The sequence below is a fragment of the Gymnoscopelus braueri genome, assembly GCF_963280865.1.
Source record: "Gymnoscopelus braueri genome assembly, chromosome: 9".
NCBI lineage: Eukaryota > Metazoa > Chordata > Actinopteri > Myctophiformes > Myctophidae > Gymnoscopelus > Gymnoscopelus braueri.
In genome coordinates, this window is record NC_137610.1 from 20,754,371 (window position 1) to 20,772,465 (window position 18,095).

The following is an 18,095-nucleotide window of genomic DNA, read 5'->3' on the forward strand; positions in this document are numbered from 1 at the left end:
CGCTATGTGCCATACACTGTATCTTAGCAACAACGAAAGCGCTCACTCTCATTGGTCGTGTCATCCTGAGGCCAGTTTCCAGACAGCAGCATCGCAGAGAGCTTGCTGTCGCCATCACAGCCAGACGCAGCAACAACAGGGCTCCGTGAGATTTGTGCGCGCTGAGCTGGACAGCACAATCACCCTCATTTCTCTAATAAATCGCCCTGTCATTCATATTGTCAACACTTTGACGTCACTGCAGCCTGCTACTAATGTAACCAATGTTTATGTCCACTACTGTGATAGCGTTCGTTGTATTTGAATGTTTACTGTCCATGGGTGCTTAACTCATTCAGTGCCACATGACGTCTAAGACGTCATGAGCCCTTAGCATGCGGCTAACGCTAACGCACTTTCAACGTTAGCATGTAGCTAACGCTAACGTGGTTGTCATGGCTGAAGCGGCTGTGCAATCACTTTGTCAACAATGAACGTTAGTGTGCTGAATGTTAATATTCCTGCTCAGTTAGTCCATTGTAGATGGTGCACACAAGCCCTAAATTGCTTATACGACAAACACACCTGCCAACCCTCATCGTACACAGCATTAGCTGCTAACGTGGCCTGCTACTTGGATTCTGCTGTTGCTGGTTGTTAATGTTTATGTCCATTACTGTGTTGCCGTTAGTTGGGTTAAATGCCTATTAGCCAAGAGCTGCCTATAATGAGCCGTTAGCGTGTAGCTAAGCTAACAAACGAGTAGCGTTAGCATGCGGCTAATGCTAACGCTGTTGTCGTGCCTCAAACGGCTATGTTACACATCTTACCAACAACCTGTATGAACGTTAGTCTGGTAAATCTCATCAATGCTACCTAATTAGCCTGTTGAAGAGTTTCATTTTAGTGTATTTTGTGGGTTTTTGTGACACAACGTATTGGCAGTGACGCATTGCTGCACCATTCAGAGGGCATCATGGGAAATAGAATTTCGGTTCTACTGTGTTAAGCTTGTGTTACAATACTGCTGCTTAAGGCCCCTGCATGCTACCAAATGAGGTGGTCACCCTAGCACCGTTTGTGACCACCGAAACGGGGCTTAGGTGGGCCCCACCTAGGCAATTCTATTTTTTCGCCGACCGAGGCCGCCAGATATACCCGGGGCGAGTGTGTTTTGGGGCGAGTGTTTTGGACGAGGCGTTCTTGTAAACAAGCAGTGAATGAAATCACGTGTTGCTGGTGGAATACAAGTCGGAAAGAAAACAATCAGGAGCGAAGTGTGCATATTTAAGCAAGTATTTTAAAACAGTGAAAGCTACCGAGGAAAAAGAAACAGAAAGTGATAGACCCCCGCCACGACTCAAACTAACGACCACGTTGTGAATAATTATAAACAAGCAACCTCCAGGTGCTTCCAAGTTGGGGGTAGTTTGACCAAAACCGAAGGTAGGCCTATTGAAGAGGAGGACACAGAGATTGTTATGGTCATCAGAGATCAGAGGATTTAGCAGCTGCCATTCTGATAATGTTAGGAGCAATGGACCTGGCAACAGTGACACTACGACCAGGTAGAACCAAGTGTTTCTAAATGGACTGCAGTCTGCACAGAACCCTATCCATCAGATCCAAAGTAGACTAGGTAAAGACCATGTATTATGCAAGTACATAATGAAGTTGACCAAAGTTTCTCAGCTGCATTATATTTGTTATTAGTGTCTGTCTATCCTCTGAAACAAAGGGGTTTATAGTGAGAACTTGGCATCATTGTGAGCTCCTTATTGGATGTAATTAATGTCTTCACAATCAAATCAAAGCCTCTTAGTAGGTTGTATTGTCCAGTAAATACAGATAATTTCAAATGCATTTCTGTTTTTATTTGCATAGTAGTTCTATTATAGTTATTATTATCATACTCCTATTACAGAGAAGATTTCATACCGGTTAATTTTTTTTTATAATAAATCGGTAAAATCAGGCAAAAATAAAATTAAATAACATAACCCTAACCTAACCCTAAAACCGAAATAAAGTAACCAAAAACTGGATCTGGTCACCCTATATGCCACATATCAGACGCGCTACAGGGTCTTCACTGACCGAGCCACGGCCCCACTGGCCCTCATGACGCTACGCCACTTATATGCGCTGCCAAGTGGCCGCGGGCGCTACGTGGGCGCGGGCGCTAGAAGCTCGGCCCCGCGCAGCTCGCCCAAAATCCACGTAGAGATGAGTGAACAATTGTTCACTCATCTCTTTAGCGCGGTAAAACGATGCCTAAATCGGCCAATATCCGATATTTTTTTATCAGAGCTTTATAGATGACTGAGGGTAATCTGCCCTTTGGATGAACATATGTAGTATATTGTACAAGTGTGAAACATAGTTGGAAGGTCCAGACAAGTACAAGTTCCTTAAGTTGGTTTATTGAAAAAAAAAAAAAAAAACAGAGCACAGAGTACAGGAGTCAGCCTTGCTGCAGGGTGTAGCCGTTGGAAGGGGCAGCGTAACAGAGGCGAGGTTTCTTTGTCTTCACAGTATTTATATCTAGACTTCACATGTGTGTGTATGCACTTGCATACGTTGCCATTGTGTGTGTTGGATGTGCACAGAGCTAGGTGTGTATGCTACAGTACATCTGTGTGTGTGTGTGTGTGTGTGTGTGTGTGTGTGTGTGAGAGAGAGAGAGAGAGAGAGAGAGAGAGAGAGAGAGAGAGAGAGAGAGAGAGAGAGAGAGAGAGAGAGAGAGAGAGAGAGAGAGAGAGAGAGAGAGAGAGAGAGAGAGAGAGAGAGAGAGAGAGAGAGAGAGAGAGAGAGAGAGAGAGAGAGAGAGAGAGAGAGTGTGTGTGTGTGTGTGTGTGTGTGTGTGTGTGTGTGTGTGTGTGTGTGTGTGTGTGTGTGTGTGTGTGTGTGTGTGTGTGTATGGGGCTCCATTAGTGCCACGTAAGCACACCCCCTGTCCTGTAATCGTGTACTTTTTTTTTTGTGTTGCACAGAACCGCATGGTGTGTTTCCACGGTGGAAACACACCAGACTTTTTTCGCGCACACACGCATATACGCACACACGCACACACGCACTTTTAGATCCAGTCCTATTTTAGCCTGCGTATGCGGGACTCGCGTATCCGCGCGCCTGGTGTAGCCGCTATCATTGATATCAATTGGATCTAAACAAACGCGCTCTACGCACCACGCATACGCGTGCTTTAAAAAGTCTGGTGTAGATCGGCCGTAACACGTCTACGTGTAGATTCATGCGTCTGTAGCAAAGGCACGCGTCAACGCACGCATGATTTGGTCACGCGACTAGGCGAGGCGCGGAGAGATGAGTGGGTGCTGTGCCACCTTGGTGCGCGCTGCGTGGAACGCCTTCACCTACCCGTGTGACATAACTGAGCTCTGTACATAACGCATCGTGTGCCCTTGTGACATAACTCTGCCCTGCACAGAACGCCTCATATGCACGTGTAAGTCTTAAAATAAAAAAAATAAAATATTTGTATTAATTAATTCAGTTACCTCTCCTGATATGTGATTCAATTTATGAAGTGGCTTTCTGCAATTACGCACAGAAGGTGCGCTGTCCCTCTCCAAGTCTCCATTCTTGAATCCTGTCCTTTGCAATCAATATTGCATTGATTGCAATAAAATTTAATTCCAAGTCATCAGTAACATATAGGCTGTATTAATTTCTGTCAAATAATCTTTTATTTCAAGGCAATTATAAACTGTACAGTATGATTCCAACATCGGGTTTGGTTGATCACCGCGCCATGCACTCTTCTCGTCTTTTTCCGGAGGTTCGAGGCGATTTTTATATTAGCTAATACTCAGTCAGATCATAACCAAAAATTAAAATAAAAAGAACGCCAGAATCCGTGAAATCTAAGCTTTGTATGTTTATCTGGCCCATGGCTGGATTCTTTCATTATTTCCTGATATGAATGAATTACGCAAGGAATTACGCAATCACGGCGCGGTCGGTGCCAAAAACTCGGCGGTCGTGGGTGTCTTCTAACACTTAGAGCTCTCTCAAATCAAATCAATTTTAAGTTCTTTGGAACCTTAGCTTTTGTTTCGTGTACAGCTCATCACTGTATATTCTATCAATATCCATTGATAAAGCAATTAAGCAACAGCGGCTTTTAAGCAGAGTGCATGGTGCAGGGCATCACCGTACGTGGCTTTGATCTGACACGAATTTGCTTCATTTAGCATCATTGCAAATATATTATCATCAGTAACATGTAGGCCTAGCCCTAGGCTATAGTATTTTCTCTTAAATAATCTTCTATTTCAAGGCAATAAACAGCTGTACAGTATAGCCTATGGTGTCAAATCAATGGTGCCGCTCTGGCTTTCCAACGGGTCCAATTGTGACCATGTTTTCAAATGCCTATATGCTCCCCAAATGCGCCAAGCTCCCTTCCAACAACAATAAACATATGCGTTTATGCCATAGAGGTATTACTTCTGTGTTACATGACTGCAGAGCGCAACAATTATCCTTCTCTCTCAAAAAGGAGAGAGGAAAAACAGAAAGAAAAAAGTAGCGAAACCACATCTCACCTGCTCGTCTAGATAACGATTTCACACATTTTGATACAATTCAAAGTGTTATAGAATCTGTCTCCCATTGGTGTGTTTTTCATATGCGTTTTACAATGTTAATGTAGGCTAATAGATAATAAACTTTAATCTCATTTAGATTGACCTGGTTAAATACGGGGTTTAATTCATCCTAAGAGCAAATCATGGGAATAAATATAACTGGAAATCAGATTTCCAGTTACTTCATTGTTATGCGTTATTATAGATTGGCTTCTATGGATGGGACAGGTTTTAATTTCGACGCCTGTAGTCATTATGAGTTGTATTATTGGATCAGCACTGCGCTTCTCAGACAATGGACAGACAATGAACTGCTGTGCAAGTCTAACCCTAGGCTGGTGTCCACCATGGAAATAGCCTATTTGGTCGCTTTCATCACGTTGATGAATTAAAGTATATACCAGAACAGCCCTTGCAAAATGTTCATGTGTAGCCTATAGGCCTATTAGATGTTTAGTCCGTGGTCCGCTGCCGGCCTGCCACTTATCTGACACGCACTTGTCTCTCTCTCTCTCTCTCTCTCTCTCTCTCTCTCTCTCTCTCTCTCTCTCTCTCTCTCTCTCTCTCTCTCTCTCCAAGTGCCTATTCATTCAATGATGATTGATGGGTTGTGATGAAGTCATGGTTCCCCGAAAAGTATAATACTATCATGTCTCTCTGTTTTTCTGTCTCGAGATAGACAGACAGACAGTCTGACAGCCTGACAGACATGGCAATCCAATCTGATGGCGAGATGTTCATGTTCCATATTAAGCTATAATGTGACCTAAAAAAAGATAGGCCTATTTAATGTGACCCCAAAAAAGATCAATATAAAATAATTAGACCCTTCCCACATTATCCACACCAATCTTTGAAGGCAACATTTTCATATGTCAATTCAGTGTTTTTCTCCAACAGCCAGCTGCGCTCCTGAGCAGCGCAGCGCGCGCGCACACACACACGCACACGCACACGCACACGCACACACACACACACACACACACACACACACACACACACACAGTGCACCGCATCAGAGCAGATCTACAAGCTCACAACGCGTCTCATTCGCGGTAGGCTACTTGTGGTCTTGTATATCGCATTAGCTGTAGAATACAACTCTCGTAGACGTATTTATGATTCTGACGTTTTCAATCTACGAGAGTTGTAGGGTTCACCCCCCATGGACACAGAGACTTTCAGCACTATACCCCGTAGACACTCCAAACATGTACAAATAAAAAATGAAGGTGCTTCCATGCCCCAAATGTTAACTCTCGCTACGGGGTAGTAGTTTAATGTAATAATCCATATCTTTCAATAAAGAAGTGTTTTAATGCCGTCTATGGCCGAATGCCATTGTTTCACCCTCGCTTAATTCCTGTTTACATTGAGTGTAATTCCGGATTTCACCAGATGGGCGCGTCACTACCGCCCATTGGGAACTTCCGACAGAATCAGCCACAGTCGGCATTAAACACTTCTTTATTGAAAGATATGGATTATTACATTAAACTACTACCCCGTAGCGATAGTTAACATTTGCTGCGTGGGGGTAAGCACCTTTATTTTCAATTTGTACATGTTTGGAGTGTCTACGGGGCATAGTGCAGAAAGTCCCTGTGTCCATGGGGGTGAACCCTACAACTCTCGTAGATTGAAAACGTCAGAATCGTAAATACGTCTACGAGAGTTGTATTCTACAGCTAATATCGCATAATGTTAACCACTCGAAACCATTGTGCGACGAAGAACAAAATAATCCTGGCTGGCACAGAGACTTCCCTTGCAACATTTTTGCAAAATTCATGGATTTAAGAACTATGAAGGGTGCACCAACATGAACGTTTTTTTTCTAAAGCATTAGATGGCGGGCCAGAACATAATGAAAGGCTAATTTAAGAAATGGATAGTTAACAAATGTACTGGAACTCCAAGAGTCAAGACAGAACGCCTTATATTTGGCACACATTTGTGATACTCTCACAGTCACAGAGAATGAATCAAAATGTAAGCTATTAGGTGGCATAATAAACCGTAAATAGCGGTCCCCCCCCCCCTCCTCCAAGACTGACCATGTAGCAAAGCCTACCGTCCTCATCATAATCATTCAATAATTTGAATGATTTAACTTTTATTCTCATTATACCCCGCAATGCCAGACGTAGGCTGCAACGTCACATTATTAAGCATGATTCATCAGGATCGCTTTGCAAATCCACAAGCTCACACTGCAGCGCAGATTGAATATATTCGGGGCGCAACACCGTTGTCATAAAGTAACAAAGTACATGTACTCAAGTACTGCACTTAAGTACAAATTTTAGGTATTTTTACTTTACTGGAGTATTGCCAATTTTCAGTAGGCCTACTATTGTATTACTTCTACACCCCAACGGCAAATATTGTACTTTTACTCCTCTACAATCATTTGAAAACTTTAGTTACTAGTTACTTTGCTATTATCAATTATTATATTATAAAACCACTTTAGCCCTATTTTATAGGCCTACATAGGCTATTTGAAAATAGCCAATCTAATGCATCGCATTGCAACACATTGTGAGCTTGTAGATCTGCTATTTTCAAATATTAGTACTTTTACTTTTGGTACTTTAAGTACATTTTGATACTAATACTTTTGTGCTTTTACTCAATTTTGAATTCCAGACTTTTACTTAGGTAAAATATCTGAGTACTTTTCCCACCATGCACTGACCGTTGTACGTCGAAGCATAAATTGGTCGTTACTGGATGGATTGCAGCTGCTACTTGAGAGAGACAGACTGCTTGAGATCGCTAAACATTAATCTGCTAGTTAACAAGAGAAATGACACTATCCAAAAGTATAAAGCAGGGGTCTTCAACAGGGGGTCCGGGACCCCTAGGGGGTCCTCAGAGTTACTACAGGGGGTCCACCAAATCTTTGTGTGTTATCTTTTTTTTTTTTTTACCTTAACCACTTGAACCATGGCATCCCTTTTCTGAGGAGAACTTTAGCCAAAAATAGCAGATCTACAAGCTCACAACGCCTTGTAGATCGGCTATTTTTGGCAAAGAGATATATAGGTGTAGAGGGGAAAAAAGAGCAGACCAAGTAAACAAAAAAAGTTTAATCTGAAACACAATTTTATACAATATAGAGGGGGTCCCTGCTTCGTCTCTCTCTCAGCTAGGGGGTCCTTGGCCTGAAAACGTTGAAGACTCCTGGTATAAAGAGTATAAAAGATATGTGTAAAAGATATGTGACAGTGCTGAAAACAGGGCATTTAAAGATGAATTTGGACACATTGGACAGCAGCAGTGCGGAAATTGCGCACCAGAGCGCACTCGCCTATTAGTTTGTATTGGCCAGTGTGCTCATAAGTTTCTTATACCTGGTGTCATCAATGCAAAGCCGTTGTGTTTCATCGGCTACACACTTTTTGGCTGTTTGCAAGCCAAGGAATATAATTTTAGATGGTAAGATGAAGCATGCATGGTACCAGGCAAGTTAGGCTATAAAGTTTAATAAGCATCTTTCAGGTGGGGACATATTCTCTATGGACATTATAGCTATAGGACTGTCAGTCCATATTTTAAAATGAAAATCATAAAATCATTATCAAAATAATGTATTTTAATATAAAACATGGATCACATGATTGTCCATCCTACATAAACAACGTGTGTGTGTGTGTGTGTGTGTGTGTGTGTGTGTGTGTGTGTGTGTGTGTGTGTGTGTGTGTGTGTGTGTGTGTGGCATTGCGGGGTTCTCTCGGTCCGACCCGCGCCAGGTGTTCCATTCCATTCCGTTTTGCTTTCGCCCTTCTATTAAGTGTCAATGATTTGATTGTTGAAATACGGACAAAACAAATTGTTCTTTCGATTGCTTAGCTCACCATGACAGGAGATGGACCATGAAACCGACACCTCTAGTTCAAATCCGGATGGTAGAATGATGTTCAATTGTTACACCGATACTGTTTTCAAACGAATCTGCTTAATTTATATTTCAATTTCGGTCAGAAAGTTCCCTGTGTGAAATTTGATTTGGTGAATAAATTATTTTCAACTTGTTTGATCAGCCTTTGTCATTTTTGACACCCTGAGAAATAGCATCTTTAATTAGCTGACTAAAATCCTTGGATTCATGTTGGACCTATAGATCAAATCCCAGAGCAGTTGTGTTATATTTCTCCATATTCCTATGAGAAGATGCGATTCCAGAATTTAATTGCAGTGTTCCTGTAAAATAAAAAAAACATTACACTGACTCTCACCAATGAATTGAATATTTGTATCGGGAAACGTCAGAAGACAATGCATATCTGCCAGGGCTGTCACCATTCATGAGTCCATTCTGGAGGCTTGGAGACTCCTAAAAGTTGCTAGAGACACTGATGCCACAACTGGTATGTGGCTGTGGCTTGCGTTGGGTCGGAACTCTGTCCTCGGTGTGCATAAGAAAATTTCTCAGGGAACCCGTTTGTACTAAGCTGGGACACTTGCTGGTGCCGTTTGAGACCCTACAACAGCGGGTCCACATTTGGCCTAGGCTGCTAAAGCAGATCGTTAAGGAAGTCAATGAGTCTTCCTCCACACCTGAACACCTTCTTGGAGGAGAACTGGTCAACAGAGGGCCTGTGGGAGGAGGATATAGACTACGTCTTCCCATGCCTGAAGGTGTCTCCTAAACTGGGGCAGTGGCAGGAGGAGGAAGACACTTTCCTCTCATTCGGAACTCCACATCCTGGCTGGTTTGAGGACTTGGAGAAAAAGGCAATGTATTTCCTATGCGTGAGTCAGTCTCTGCATACCATGAAAATATAGAGGTGGACCGAGCCCAGGTTCTTCACCAAAAGGCTGTTGGCGGGTCGACCGGGGCCGTTGCCTGGCACCCAGTGGCCGGTACCCAGTGACTGCTATATGATATATTAACGGAATAAGGGTAATGTTGTAATACGTGTAATAGTGTAATAATTGTAATGGTGTAATAATGCAACAAGTTTAATAGTGTAATAGTGTAATAACATAATAATGGTAACAGTGTAATAGGTTTAATAGTGTAATAGTGCAATATGTGTGATAGTATAATAGGTATAATAGTGTAGAAAGGGTAAAAAGTGTAATAGGTGTAATAGTGTAATGACGCAATAGGGTAATAGTGCAATAGGTGTTATAGTGTAGTGAAGTAGTTGGGGTTTGGGTGGATGTGGGCGGAATTGGGTGAATGTGACCACTTATAACACTATCACACTTTTACACTTATTAACTTATTGCACTATTACACCTGTTCAACTATTAGAGTATTACCCTCATTGCGTTATTACATCTATTACACTATTACACACGTTGCACTATTACACCTATTACACTATTACACCTATTACATATTAAACTTAATGCAATATTACACTATTCCACCTATTACACTACTACCCCTATTGCGTTGTTACACTATTACATTAGTACACCTATTACACTATTACACCTATTACACTAGTACACCTATTACACTTATTGCATTATTACACTATTACCCTTATTGCGTTATTACATTAGTAAGGCAATATCTTGGGCAGTATCATTATTTAATAAAGGATTATTATTGTTATTATTATTATTATTATTATTACTATTATTATTACCCTTATTATTATTACCCTTATTATTATTATTATTATTTTATTTTGTATTATTATTACTACGTGTGAATGTACGTGACAGGTTGTAGCGCATGTAGCTTACGCGTAAATGTACACGACGCGTTGCAGCGCGTAACGCGTGCTTACGTGTGAATGTACGTGACAGGTTGTAGCGCATGTAGCTTACGCGTAAATGTACACGACGCGTTGCAGCGCGTAACGCGTGCTTTTGTGCAGTGCACGCGCAGAACGAACGTGTACACACACACACACACACGTAAGAAAAAATCATGTGGTCACAGGAGGCGTCATGCGCCCCTCGTGGCACTAACGGAGCCCCATAGTGTGTGTGTGTGTGTGTGTGTGTGCGCGAGTGTGTGTGTGTGTGTGTGTGTGTGTGTGTGTGTGTGTGTGTGTGTGTGTGTGTGTGTGTGTGTGTGTGTGTGTGTGTGTGTGTGTGTGTGTGTGTGTGTGTGTGTGTGTGTGTGTGTGTGTGTGTGCTGTTTGTAAGTGAGCTTGAGCCAGTCATTAATTAGCCTGCTGCAACCCTCCTGATTTCGTGTATAAAGGGGCGTGTGTATAGAGCCGGCGAGAGACGGCGCCTGATCCCATTGGTTCACCGATCTGTCCGTCAACCCCCGCCCCGTTAACACAACATTACGAGCGACGCCCACTGCACTCTGGTTGGTTGGGAAATGAAACACTTCCTCATACCCAGTACAGGCTATAGTTGGGCCAGGCTTTTATTTTTTAGCAAAACTAAGCAATAAAAGCCTGGAGATCGAGGCTAGTCATTAATTGTACCTGTCACAATGTTCTACTCTGGCTGGAATGTACTTTCTGTACATCGTGAGGCCTTCCGCTAAATACAGTGTGTGTGTGTGTGTGTGTGTGTGTGTGTGTGTGTGTGTGTGTGTGTGTGTGTGTGTGTGTGTGTGTGTGTGTGTGTGTGTGTGTGTGTGTGTGTGTGTGTGTGTGTGTGTGTGTGTGTGTGTGTGTGTGTACTAATGTGCAACAACATAATACTATGATAATGTATTGCCAGATACCACACATATCCACTGTCCTACATCGGAATTGGAAATGGAGTAATGGACACAGCTAGATTTCATCCCTACTGTATCCTCACCAGATGGTATAAGACTGTGTTCATGTGGTCAATATTATAAATGAATAGTGTAACATTAATATTGGAGTTGGCATGAAAGCCCAATAGGCAAAACTGTGGCCACACAGCAAACACCCCGAGGGAACTAATAATTCAGCTCTAAATGCGTCAACTGAAAATAAAATAAAAATCGGTTGAATTTGCATCATGTCTTTAATATGCATCCAAGCAATAGATCGTTTGACATTTGTTTTCTTTTTTTTATGTGTTTGACAAATGTTGGGCACATAAATATTTTATTTGAGCTTTAGCACTATTGTAATTGATTTTGCATGAAGAATAAGGCATTCTAATGACATACACGGGCTTTGGTCCCATGTAAGTCTGCCTCCGAGCAGATAATTGGATAGGGGCCAATGGCCCAAACAAGGTTGAGAAACATTGTGCTACACAGTGAAATCCTCAGTGTTGATTTATCCATTTGTCTCAGAGTGTACAAATGTAACCCTAAACAGCTGTACACTCTCAGAGTTAAATTAACACTAATCACTGTGTAGAGTAGTCTTTGAGGGAGTTCCAACCAAAAAAGAAAAGAAAAAACATATAGCAGCTTTAACCACTTTAAAGGGATACTTCACTTTAGGGCCGGGGACACATTTAAAAAAAATATTAAAAATAAATGAAAAAAGTTATGGAAAATTCATGGCCCCCTCACGCATTAGAGTGTCCTACTAATGTGTGAGGGGGCCATGAATTTTCCATAACTTTTTTCATTTATTTCTAATATTTTTTTTAAATGTGTCCCCGGCCCGAAAGTGAAGTATCCCTTTAAGCATTATTGTATACTTCGTAGCACAATGTGTAGCACAATTTGTTTTAGCTCACAATCAGTTGCAATGCGACACGTTGTGAGCTTTTAAATCTGCTACTTTCACTATTTGTAAAAAAAAAAAAAAAAAAAAAAAAACCTATAATGACATACCCGAAATAGGGATCGATTATTGATCAATGATTTTATTAACTTATCGATTACCTATATTTGTTTTTAACTGTTGCACCCCTGCTTGAAAAAAAAAGAAAAAACGTGTGAGAACCACTGGGAGATAACAGGCATACAGGCGTATCAGGCATATCACTGGCAGCAGTGATACAGTAGAGTGCTATAGCACACGTCTGCTTCTTACTTCCTGTCCTTCAGGCACTCTGCATATCAAATACACACAGCACTGCACAGTATACAGCGTTGTCAGGCAAAAAGCACTGATTATGCACACTAATTGGTACATCAAACACATGACATTTCCTGCATGGTAAAAAGGGAGTTTTTGTTTTACTTTATTTATGTATTCATTCATTCATTCATTCATGTAGGCTACTTACTTAGCTTCCTAAAATCCTCCATTGACTGAAGCCAGACAAAGGATCATCTTCGTTAATAGCAACCAAGTCCATTTCTTGTGAAATGGCTTAAATAAGTAGTCTTACATTTCAGGGACTTTATTTGGCCCCATCCGCACAAACATCTCTCTAGCAGTCTAGCTCCATTTCAGTGCAGTGCTGTGCTGCACTGCTCTGTCAGGGAGCCATTGATTTTCTCTTTGCCAGGCCTTCTGCTCCTCTCCCTTTGGTCCAGTGTTTACATACAACAACTCATCTCAGACCCCAGGCTACAGTGTGCTAACACGTCTCACATGGTGGTTGATACGTGTTCTCTCTCTCTCTCTCTCTCTCTCTCTCTCTCTCTCCTCTCTCTCTCTCTCTCTCTCTCTCTCTCTCTCTCTCTCTCTCTGTTTATGTCTCTCTCTCTCCTTCTGTTTATGTGTGTGTGTGTGTGTGTGTGTGTGTGTGTGTGTGTGTGTGTGTGTGTGTGTGTGTGTGTGTGTGTGTGTGTGTGTGTGTGTGTGTTTGCGTGTGCGGTTGTGAACACTGTGTGAGTTACCAACTCTCCAGGTATGAGCAAGATTTCCAAGCAGCAGTAATACTTCATATTTTTCTGAGTTCTGCAGATAACATTTATTTTTTTAGATATTGTAGTGTGTCTTAAATTGCTATATTTAAACAATGCTATACCTGTACATACTATTTTAAAGCTACATTCCAGGACTTAATCAGTAATATGCTATCTTAACCAATCTGTATGGTCAGAGTAATACAATAGAACTAGTGTACTGCATATGCAGTGGTTGAGTGTGGTCTCCCTACTCTTCCTTTGAGAAATGTAGGACACCTACTGATTGACAATTTCGATAAAGGTGCACTGAATTGGACTGCCACCATTTTTATTGTTGTTCAGACATTGTTGCAATAACCTTACTCTGTCCAGAGAGGGAGACAATAGACATACTTATGGATTGTAGTTTTAACCTACATTGTGTTAATTTTCTTAATATTATGCACATCTGATGTATAATGTTCATCCCAAGTGATGAATAAATTAATACAGCTCATTTGTCAAGCAATAAAATACACAGTGGTCGGTCAGTCATCTGCAGAGACTTTAGCATTCAATAAAGATGTTAGCTTCCCTCGGGGGCCATTAAGAATCTCCCAGGACATAGTCATAAAAGGAAACCTGATCTCAGGTAGTATCAATGGTTGGGCAAGCCATTAAGCAACACATGGTATGACATCCAGAGACCTTGCGGCTGACATAATTATAATGGTTTCAACGCACACCCTTTAGTTGCAGATCCATTGAACCAAGATGGTATTACGGTCAGAGGCCAAGGAAATCATTATTACTGAAAGAGACACACAAGGAGGATCTAGACATGATGTAGAAAAACCTAAAACCCCTATGTTCTAACTGATTAATCCAAATTAGAGTGCAGATCAACACTTCGTATCTTTGTACAGATAAAGCTGTGGAATAAACTCCCTATTGCAGCCAGAACTGCAGACTCACTCCCAAGATCAGAAAACTAGGTATCAGTCAAAGGTCAGGGGCCATCCAGACAGAGATCACCAGCCCAAAATATACTGTACATCCAAAAGGACCAAGTAAATCTTTACGAGATCACGTGGGATTGTTGGCCAGTGAGGAATCTACAGATGTAACCAGATGGCCAGGAAATGTGCAGATGGCCAGGCATGCCCAAAACATTGAAGAACAGGAGCGGTGTTCATTAAATAGAGGGATAAATGCAAGCAGAGAGGTTTATTTTAATAACATTTGGAAGATGTTATGATTGCCAAAGGCTGTGCCACCAAGAATAAAATACAGTATGGATGCCACAGTATAATGCTGTCTAGACAATTTACTTAATCTACAAACTAGAAATACGTGCTCCTCGGAGCACAGGTCTCCGCCAGGCCAGGTAGCTTATTGTGGGCCAGTAAAAGTCACAACTCATGTTGCGAGCTTGTAGATCTGCTATTTTTTATAATGTATTAGACTGTGCAAAAATAAATTAGGATATGAAATATGAAAAATCAGACAGGTATGTCTTGATCACATGACCATAGAGATAATGTGTAACGATTTGCGTGAGGTTTGGCCAAAATCTGTAAAAATAATATTAAAAAGATCAACCTCCTGGTGGCATTATAACAGGCCAATGTAAAAACGTTGTGAGCGTGCAAATCTCCAACGGTGCTGGAGATTAGCTGTTCACAGTCGGACGGACACACAGACTGACAAGAGTGAAAACATAGCCTCGACCATGCCTTCAGCCTGGTGGAGACAACAACATAGTTTTTGCTGTTTGCTCTATGATGAGGAAAATCTAATATTATATTAAGTTTTAGCCACAAGGTTGTTTGAATTTCCAATTAAAATTGTTGTACCACTGCTGCTATTGCCCATTCATTTTTTTGTGCTAAGGTGACAACATGAAGTGTTGAGTTACAATGGGATTACAGGCTTTTCTCACATTGCTCTGTCCTCCTCCCTGGGCTCTTAAAGGTGCAGTAAGTGATATTTCTTTGTTAAAATAAGTGATAAAGAGCTCTATATTCTGATAGTAATCATTGTATGCATTTTCAGGTCGGGATACCAATTTTATCCTTTCAAGATAGATCTCATATAGTATACAGGATAAACAGAGTATGTTAAGACAATTTAACTTATGCAATTGGGGTGGTTGTATTTTGTCTCCCTGCTCTTCTATTGAGCCATTTAGATCGTGTCAAAAGTCATGTCTCACCCAGACACAGAATCTGACACACATTTTTACCTGATGGTCAAGATTCAATATATCCCCTGAACAAGCAGGCAGGCTCTACTAGCTCAATGGTAAAAATGTCAGCACTTGTGCAGGAATCTGGGTTCAAATCTGGGGTAGAAGAGAAAAGTTACATAGTGCAGCATTAAACAACCAGCAGTGTGTGAAATCAGTAAGTGGTTGTAATGCAAGGATGACAATAACCTAGGTGAGAAGTGGACACTACAGTATTATCTATCTCCCAATATGATTTAAAAAAAAAAAATGCCATCAATTGCACAAATTCTGAATTATTCAGCAAAACCATATACAAGAATTAGTCTGCATACAACTTTCTCAAAACAAATTCACAGTCACTATCTCATGAATAAACCAAAACACACATTCAATTTCTATAATAATGCATTACACTGTCTGATGCAAATTGTTTTGCTCTTTGATGAAGGTCAAAGCACATAGCCTTGGCTTTCATAATACTTGCATTATTCAAAACATACAGCTCAAGGCTCATTCTACTAGCTACTCACTAATGCACCATTAAACTCCTCATTTCTCACTTTATTCTGTTCCGGAGGCTAGGGTTAAATTAATATATACTTAATGCCAGTACTGTCTGGCATATATATTATTTTATTTCTTAATGCGTTAAAAAATACCAAAAATAAAAACACTCAATAGAATCCAAATTGTACAGAATGCTGCTAATAGACTTTTAACGAGAAGAAGAGAACATATTATTTCTATTTTAACTTACCTACACTCCTTGCCTGTCTACTTTAGGGTTAATTTTGAGGTTTTACTGATTACCTTGGCTTTAACGCAGTCCAAGGCCTGGCCCCTAATTACTTTTTTAAATGTTTTATTAACCCCTTCTGAGACATGTGCGCCGTCTGAGGTCCTCAGGCAGGAACCTGTGGAGACTGAAGACAAAGGCTGACTGTGCCTTTGCTGTCAGGTATCCTCGACTCTGGATCAACCTGCCTGCTTTGTTTACGTCATCGTTTGATTCTCTTAATGTTTTATTCCTTCTGCTCTTTATTTTATTCATGTATCAATGCCCTAATTATGCCTGATGATTGTTTGTTCTGCATTTCAATATTGGCCCCTCAGCACCTGGATTGGCCTGGAATAAAAATTAAAAAAAGATTTTGTGAGCCTTCCCATCAAGTGTTTTTCTTTTGGAGTATGTCCTTGCCCGATTGAGGGTAATTTTGTGTTACTGCTTGGTTTTGTTGAAAGGCCTTTCCATAATTAAGATACACACACTAAATATGAAACACACTAAAAGTAACACAAACAAATCAGGCCTCAATCAAGCTTACTCATCAAAGGAGTATGGTGGTAAAGATAACCTTGCTTGATGAATCTCCTTCATCCATTGCTTTAGATGCTTTGCCGCATGGGGACTCTATGCAGGTGATTTGTATCACAATTGTATCACAAAATCGATACCCTTTGTCCTTGTGCGCATCAATCCTCTATGCCATTTATGTTTATCAATTAATCAATCAGACAATCAGCCACAATGGACTATACTGGTTTGCACTTCTTTTCACCTTACTTTTTCAACTATTATAATTATTTTAATGTATTTTTTTTTTTAATAAGACAAGATCGAGCAGATGTTGAGTCAGTAACACCCTTCTCATTGGCTATGGCTATAGACGGAAAAAAGGCGGAAAAAAAGAAGAACATAACGCTGATAACGTTGCTTAACACATTGGGTGCCAGAGGTTTATTCAAATATTATACGTTGAGTGCCGGCTATTCTTCCATCCACTTAAGTTGATACGTTTCGTGCTGTAGAAGCCCCGACGCGGAAGTGCATGTAAACAAAGCGTGCGTGCGAGACGGCGGAGGGTCCCGACTAACGCCTGGAACAATAATATTTCTAACGCGATCCTCCATTGCAGAGTGCGGCTCGCTTCCACCACGTTAAAAAGAAATGGAGATATTAAGCTTTTAGTAAAGGAGATAACATTGGAAAGGCCGACTGGAAGGATTTTTGACATGGATCCACATCTGGCCTCTCCTTCTCAGAAACTCCTTGGATGATCCCAAAGTTTCGTTAGAGCGCCCCACGTGGGCCCTACTGTACGTATAAAAATTAAATTGGGTCAAAAACGGTCCGGACCGTTTTCGGCACTTCTCGTTTGGATTCTCAAAAACGGTCCGGACCGTTTTTGGCACCCGATGTGTTAATATTGTTCACTATAGCTCACTATGACAGCAGCAGCTTGAGTAGTGCTTACTATGGTGCTTACCTGTCTTCTATGGTGCTTCCAATGGTGCTTCCCAGTCATCTATGGTGCTTCGCTGTCTTCTATGGTGCTTCCTATGGTGCTTCCCTGTCTTCCCTTTCTTCCGTCTTCTATGATGCTTCTCTGCATGTCTTCTATGGTGATTAAACAGTATGTGCCCTACTTTCAAGTTCGGGAAAACTGGCTTTGTTGATAAACTAACAATTAAATAAATAGGAATTGCCTTTACTATATTATAGTAATGGTGGAAGAGAAGATATTCTTTGCTGTTTCTGTTGCCACTTCAGTGAAGCTTGCAGAAAACAAACCTTTGATGAAAATAACTATTTTCATTTCCAAGGGGTCTGGATTAGCATTAAAGCCAG